Below are 7,606 nucleotides of genomic sequence, written 5' to 3'. Positions count from 1 at the left end.
AGGTAAAGGGAGGTGCTGTTTCAAGGCAGAACCAAAATCCAGTTCTGTTCACATCCCCTTGCATGGCTTTTAAGGATCCACTCATATGCTAAAGCGATCAAATTTGTACAGTTTCCATAAAACCAAACCAGAGGGTAAAATCTTGCTTTGCTTGCATTTAAGCTCTATGTTTTTCAGTGCTGATCATAACAGGTGTATGTATGTCCACCTCCTGTGTTGAACTGTTGAGGGAGGAGAGCCAGAGTGAAGCAATATTATATTTCATTCTGATGGTTTCCCAATGCGCAGAAAAACAATCTGTGAAGGAGTCGAAAAATTCTCCATAAATGGCATTAATGCAAACATCTGGTATATTTATGAATGTATGCTCAAAAAGTGTAGCTCGTCTGGTATGTACATTTAGTTTATGGACATATACTACTTGCAGTGCAATGCAGATTTTTTTTCTTGACTGTATCTCTTGATCCAGTGAAGAAATCTTCTCTAATCTCTGCATAAACACACAAACACAGCTCATCAAACAGAAACACGTCCCATAACAGACACGTGGGTGCACGCAGCCATAAATACAGATTTAAAGGATATATAGCACAATCTTATCAGTACCTGTTTTTCAGCTAGTTTGTGCAAACACGAACATGCATTTATGCATGAATGTCCGCTTGTCCTTGCATGTCTTTGCATGTCTTTGCAGGCCCTTGTTTTGTGTTCATGCTTGTGTGTGTATTTTTGTCCCTTCATCAAAACGGGGGCGTAGGTAAACATGACTTTTGGGACAAGGGGAACAGCGGGTGAGTAACAGTGAGCTCATAGTGGTCATTATCCTTTGCTCCATCCTCGGACCTCCTACATTCCCCAGAAGCACCTGGTCCTTCCCCCCCTGCCCACCCCCCCTTTTCCTCTTACTCTCTCTCCCATTGCTCCAGCGCAGGTCCTTGCAGTAGGGCAGGGCGGCCTCAGGGTTCGAGGGTCCCAGCTGTGTAAATGTTTTCAGTTGCTGTGTGACTGGAGCTGGGTCCTTCTTTTTGATCAGACGCCAAGACAAGCCTGGCCTCGGTTGTTCTTGGCAGCTGCCGGGAACGAAAGAATGTCAGCATGACTTTAAAAATATGACGGTTTGTAATTTGGACCACAGAGTGAAAACTGAGCCGCTGGTACAGTTTGTGATCATCTAATTATGCCACCCCCTCCCTACCCGTCCCTGATTCCCCCCCTTTACAAAATCCCACCCCCCCTCCTTTTATTCTTATCCAGGAATGAAGCCGTAAAGCTGCTTTGTCCCCTGTGAATTATTTTCGGGGTAGGCGTAATGGCTTTGTGCCCTGCTGCATTACTTCTTCCGTGTTTCTCCTCATCCCTCCTTCATGGTTGTGCAGTCCTGTGTCTAGTTCACATTGCGAACCTGAGGTACAAGCAACTGATGTGTTTTAAATATTCAAGGGGCTCATGTTAAGTCACAGCATTTAGACACAACCCATTATGAAGGAATGAGGGAATTTAATAATGTAGCTGTAGTGGTACTGTAGGTTAACACCTGTTGGTAGAACACATCACACAATATGGTCTGGGTAGTTTGCATGTTCAGCAACTAGACAGTGATAAATGAATTGGCTTTGTTAGAATAATGAGATTAAAATCTTGTTCGAGACTACACTTTTGTAGTAAGCCAATAAACCCCTATAGAAGAGATAGCTAGTGCAAACAAAGAATTGTCTACATAGATGCAGCTCAGAGCACATTACAGTGGAATTTGTGTTCATATGCACATGCACGCATTTGTCTGGCCTTCTGTAAATGTGCCAGGTTGTCTGCTGCCAGTATCAGAGGGGGGCATTTTCTCCCACACAAGTTGATATGAAGTACTCTGCAAATCCCTAAGCTCAAAGCTCAAGCATAGATGTGTCAAATATTTAACAAATGAATGAGTTTTTAATCTGGGGCTCAGGGGAATGGAGCGTCATGATAAGGTTCTTTTTTTGTTTTCCCCTCATTAGCATAATTTCTCTGGAGTACATGTGCAGATTTCGTCTGCTTTGTTTGGGATCCCCACTGAGATCTGAAATGGAGGCACAGAATCACAAGGAAAAAAAAAAAAAAACGCTGAGATGTTACAGAAGCCTAAGTGTACCAGGAAAGGCGAGCATTGCCAGCAACACAGCTCCTATTGTGTCTCTGGCTGTTCATCCATTTGCCCTTAATTGGGTTAATTGAAAACTTAAATGCAAGATTTGTTTGTTTTTTTTTTTTTCTTTTTTTCTTTTTTTTTTTCCCCTATTCCCTAATTAAATGGTTGTTTTTCCCCGTATCCAATAACACTGTGCATGGACATGGTGCCAATCAGCTAGGAACTGCAACTTAAGCCATTAAGGGCTGGATGGAGGATTACAAATGTTGGACCACCTCTAATCAGGGGGCCATTGAAAATCCACCTAAGCGGGGAAGAAATGATTCATTAGGCTTATACACACTTAGAGACTTACTGCAGACATTTGAAAATATGAAAAAAAAAAAGGTAGCCTAAGATTAAACACACAGATCTCATTGTTTACAGTAGTAATGCTCAATAAAATGTTGCATGCTAATGTAAGGAAGAATGATTACTTGTCAGATTTCTAAAAAGTTAAAAGCATAACTGCTTCTGACAGAAAATAAAGTGGAGCAGCCAGATCTGGATGAACCATCTTACTGGACCTGCAGGGTCCAGATGACTTATAGTACCCGCTGTGTCTCCAGTATTCCTTTTTTTATCACAAGCTCCAACAATAACCACCACAACTTAAGTCAGATGCAGACTTTGTGCTCACAACAATTCTATTTAAAACTCTCATGTCAAATGCCTCTAATGGCTCTGAGGTTAAAAGAAGGAGAAAGACAGTGGAGGAGAGGGAGGGAGGGAGGCTAAGAGGGTGGCAGAGTGAGTGCCCACAGATACAGTAAACAAATTAAGTCAGACTTTATTTTGAGGGGCCGGCTGCACTAGGCATGAGCTGGCGTCTGGTCTCAGTGTCAGCTAGAGGACCTTTATGCAAGCATGCAGTCCATCTCACGCCTTAATGAGGCAATGGAAAAGCATACAGGCCAGCACATCAACAGAAAAACAGCACCCAGAAAATACCAACTTAATAAGGCAATACAAGCAAATGAATGATTTTTAGAATCATGTTTTAAACAAGTAGTCCTCCCTGAGCATGCAGAGATGGAAGGGGTGAGAGAAAATCTGCATGTGCGAGTGTGTAAGCATGTGCATGGGTGCGTGCATGCGTGTGTGTGTGTGTGTGTGTAAACGAATTCTTCTATAAACCTGGCAGAGCGGAGGCTGCCACAGACATCAGCTCTGCATTTGCATATTCATGGCTCAATTTGCACTTGGCTATGCAAATGTATGCAAACATCGTTTCAGAACATTTCAAAAATAGAAACCAGCATTCCAAACGACGTTGTGCCTCTTAATATGCAGCCACACAAGAAAAAAAAATTTAGTGGGGGAAAATCGAACAGGCCAAGTAACGGCTGAATATCTGATTTAAAGCTGAGAGTCGTGCTGCAATCTTCTGCAAACAGGTTAAAGCGGGATAAGCCCAGTGCTAGTGTTGCTGTGGTGTAATGTAGATCTGAAGTGATTAGATTTTTTTTCCCCTTTTTGATGCCCTTCTCAGCCTTCTTACCATTCCTGTGTGTATTGTGTTTTAAAGACCCATAATATGTAAATATGTTAAGATCTTCTTTTTGTATAACCCATGTTTCCCCTGAGCTTATTTTGTGTGGTAATTAGACTTGGATGGGTTTTTTAAAAAATAATGGTAAAATTATTGTTTCCAGGCTCCACCACTAAGACTACAGCAAGTACATCAAAAAAAGGAAACAAAAAGAAAAAAGCATAATTTGATTCATATTACTCTCTGTATGAAATGAACACTGGATGTTTCATTATGAATCAGTTTTCTATTATGTATTTCCTAATCTTGGCAGCCGTGCCAGTTGAACCCTTCCAACACCAAAGCAACTGGCCATGTCTTCCTCTCTACCCCGGCTCATCTACAACACGGCATTGTCTCCTCTGTGGCTCCCCTTCAGAATGGGGAAAGTTTTTTTCAGACAGAAGATGAATGGAAGGGGAAGAGTTCAGCAAAATCTACTTTTGCTTAAATCCTATTCATCTGCTGGGCACAAGGCAGGGTAAGCTGTTCCCCTGGCACAGGGTCTGTCTGTGGGGCCGTGTGGGGCCCTCCGGAGCTTTATCTCTCCTCCCTGTGCTCCTCAGGATAAACGGCTCCACATGGAGCCCTAATCCCCCTCTTCACCCAGTCCCTTTTTGCTTTCCTTTCCTCTGCTTTCCTTTCTCTCTTCTCCTCTTTCTCCCCTTCTTTTTCTCTCCTCCCCTCTCTGTTTCCCCCCTGCCCCGCAAATGGCAATTGCTGGCCTGTAGGGACTATGTACTTTCTTCTATGTGAGACAAACAGTTCACCCAGGAGAGGCTTGTTAAAACCCTCACCACAGTTTGAGCCTGTTTCTGCTGTTTTGTGAAATGTGTTAATTTTATGACACTAAAGCCAGCAGTAAAAGCAAAGCCCCGGCTAATTAGCCAGTGGTGTGAGGTGAGTGGCAAAGAGTAGGCATGCCACCGCTTGAGGTGCCTTAATCATTGTTTACGAGTTAGCCCAGCAGGGTTTTTGGCTGTTGCTCTCTTCTCTCCACCTTCCTCTGAAGGCCCGATTTAGCCCTATAGCCGCAATTCCATTGTTACTCACTTAGCTGTGTGCTATTCTTTCCAGAGAATAACACGATACAGTAGTCTGACAAAGTCCTGAAAGTAGTGATTAGTTTTTTGAAGCATGATTTGTGCAAAAAAGTCGCCTCCTCTGCACCAGGAACGGCTCTTTTTTGTTTGTATTTCACTACATGGGAAGCAAATGCAGCAGAAAATACCCTTTAACTAACCGATACATAATCACAAAGCATTGTATTTCTTTTCTTTTTTCTTCATGAGGTTTATTTAAAGAGTGTCCCTTAATGGTGCTGCTTCTCATAAGTGGCTACAAGCCTCATTTGGCTTTGTTGGGCTGGTACAATGAGGGAGAGTGGGGGTTACCATTGAGAGGTAAGTGCATTACCATTCATGGAGAGAGAGAAAAAGGAGGTTGTGGAGCAGAAAGTGGCTGCTGCCTCTTTAAGATGGGTTTAAGTGATCAAAATTTCATGCAAGGCTGCAATTGGTGGTATAGTGTTGCTCTTTAAGAGAGTTGCCTAATGATTGCCATGTGTGGACAGTGGGTTTTGGAAGGGGATTTTGTGGAGGCAGGGGCTGGGGGCCTGAGACTAGGCCAGACTGTGAAGTAGACTGGTGAGGTCTGGGGGCTGGGGAGCTTGGAAAGCTGAGCGGAGAGGAGAGAGAAGTCTCACGGAGGGGCTCAGAAAAGGCCAGCCATATGAGATTACAGCATACCTAAGAAATGTGCTCGTCGGGAAAGTTTGTGTATTTTGGGAAGTGCTCCAAATTTTCCACAGACAGCTTTTTATTTTTTGGGTTATCTCACTCTTCCCCGCCTCTCCCCCTCTCTTCGTAGTTTGGACTAATTGCGTGGCGTAGCGCCCGCTGAGTCAATATGAGAAAGTCTGCTCCCTTTCCTTTTTTTTCTTCTCTTCCCTCACCTCTTTCCAAACATTCACTGATAGTATGTGTATTTTTGAATGCAAAGGATAACATGTCTGTATATTTTTCAAGTGTATGGGTTCAGGGTCCTTTTGTAGGTTTAATTTAAAAAGGATGAAATTTTGTAGCGGAGAGAACCAATGTTTCCAGTTTGTGGCTGACAGAAAAGCAGAGCGGTAGCGAGATTCTTAGGGGACACGCTCCACTGGTGTCCCGATAAAATAAACACAAGACATTAAGATGTTTGATTAAACTTGAGGAAAAGTTCATCTGATATTATTAAAGTAATTGTAGTATTTATTTATATTTGACGCTCATTATTTCTGCCGCCATTCTGCTCCACACATGCAGCAATGATTAAAAAGCAGAGACAGTAGCACATAAGTACTCATTCTTATTTTTCAGACTGAAAAAGATCTGCATCTACAGATCTGCAACTGATAAAAGGAACTTTGCAATTAATTTCAGTTTTCCTCCACACACTCATTTTACAGACTGAAACCCACCTGACCTGACACATATTTGGCTTCTGCAGGTTGGACAGCAGCTCTACTAGCAGTGAATACAGGCCATGCCTCCACCTGCTGTTCAGCTCTCGCTCTGTGCAGTCACAGATCAGCAGCCTCTGTGGTTTGCTGTGTTGAACTCCAAAGGCCTGCCAACACTGACCTGCTTCCGCAGAGGTGGTCAGAGTGCTAGCTGCACCACCTCAACTCTGGCGCTAACTGCCTGGCTCGACAGCACCTCAACACCCTGTCCTCCAGGCTATTCAGTTACATTCATGCAGTCAGAGCAGTGTTGTTACGGTCTTCGCTAAGAAGGAAGGGCTACAGCGTGAGAGGGAATCAGAGACGCTCAGTACAGTCGGTGTCAGAGAATAGTGCAAACCGACTGTTTTGCTATTTCACTGTAGCTATTTTGTTTATCTGGCAATTAAACTGCTCTGCTCTCTAAAGACAGTAATAAAGAGATGAAGCATAAACAGAATATGCCAGCTTGTTACCAAAAACTAAATTATGCAAGTTGTGATTTTTTGTGTGTGAACCCTGTGAGTTGTTGGATTTTGAGGGTTTGCAGCTTACATTATTACTACCACTATGAATCCTGCTTTTATGACATTTTGCCCCAAACCTTTCCCGTTATGATAAAATATCATTTTATCTTGTTATACCATGAAACATTTCTGTTGTTTCGCAAAATCTCAGTAAAACAAACCTTTTTTGTTGTCACATCATAAGCTTGTATGTTGTTGTCATAACAAGAAGAGAGAAAGACGCATTACTGCTTTAAGAGACAGTGTATCCTCTGATAATCACACTATTATATAGCTGGACATATGGCTGTTGTTTATGGAAGTTTCCTGATGTATTAAGAGAGTTTCTTGGTATCTAGTAATAATGAGAAAATGTGTCACAATAGCAGGAACAATATGTTGTTATGATTCATTAAATACATTTTTTTTTGTCTTGGTGGCAAAAATAAACTGTTGTAGGAGCTGAATTAACAGGATTTACATTTTATCATATGTAATTCTGGTTGATAGCAAAATCATAATTCTTTTTGTAGGTTAGCAACAGGATGGTGAATGTATTTGCAGAATTAGTGTTGACTGAACATGTCTTCAGAGTTCGCAGATAAAAAGAAATGTAATTCAGTGTAATGTAATCACTGATGGGAGACAAAATCCTAATACATGGATAACAAGTGATATAGACACACAGAGCAGTTGCAGGAAAAGGTATTTATCTGTGCTTGGCTCTGTTGCTGGCTGCCCTGCTCTCTGTCCCCTCTCTCACATAGATACTTATCAGCTTTTAAAGGCGGCGATTCACCCCTATCACCCATCAACAGCACCTTGCGACACACGCTGCCTCACCACTACAAATCCCATTACTTTTATCCTTAGCTAATACTGGGGTGCTGTTGCCTCCTGTCAGGGCCCACGGCACAAACAAT

The 7,606-nt window shown here is 42.5% G+C and overlaps 1 long non-coding RNA gene across 1 annotated transcript; it reads right to left on the bottom strand.

The window, feature by feature from the left end:
* Positions 1–327: 327 nt before the first annotated feature.
* LOC127143196 (uncharacterized) lies at positions 328–6,385 on the bottom strand. Its single transcript, XR_007814446.1, has 2 exons — positions 6,157–6,385; positions 328–1,070 (listed from the first exon to the last, which is right to left on the bottom strand). It is a non-coding gene; the product is annotated as an uncharacterized LOC127143196 (long non-coding RNA).
* Positions 6,386–7,606: the final 1,221 nt, after the last annotated feature.

This window comes from Lates calcarifer, linkage group LG13, assembly GCF_001640805.2.
Source record: "Lates calcarifer isolate ASB-BC8 linkage group LG13, TLL_Latcal_v3, whole genome shotgun sequence".
NCBI classification, from domain to species: Eukaryota; Metazoa; Chordata; class Actinopteri; family Centropomidae; genus Lates; species Lates calcarifer.
The sequence above is the reverse complement of the archived record's forward strand: the minus strand, read 5'-3'. Positions and strand labels throughout refer to the sequence as shown.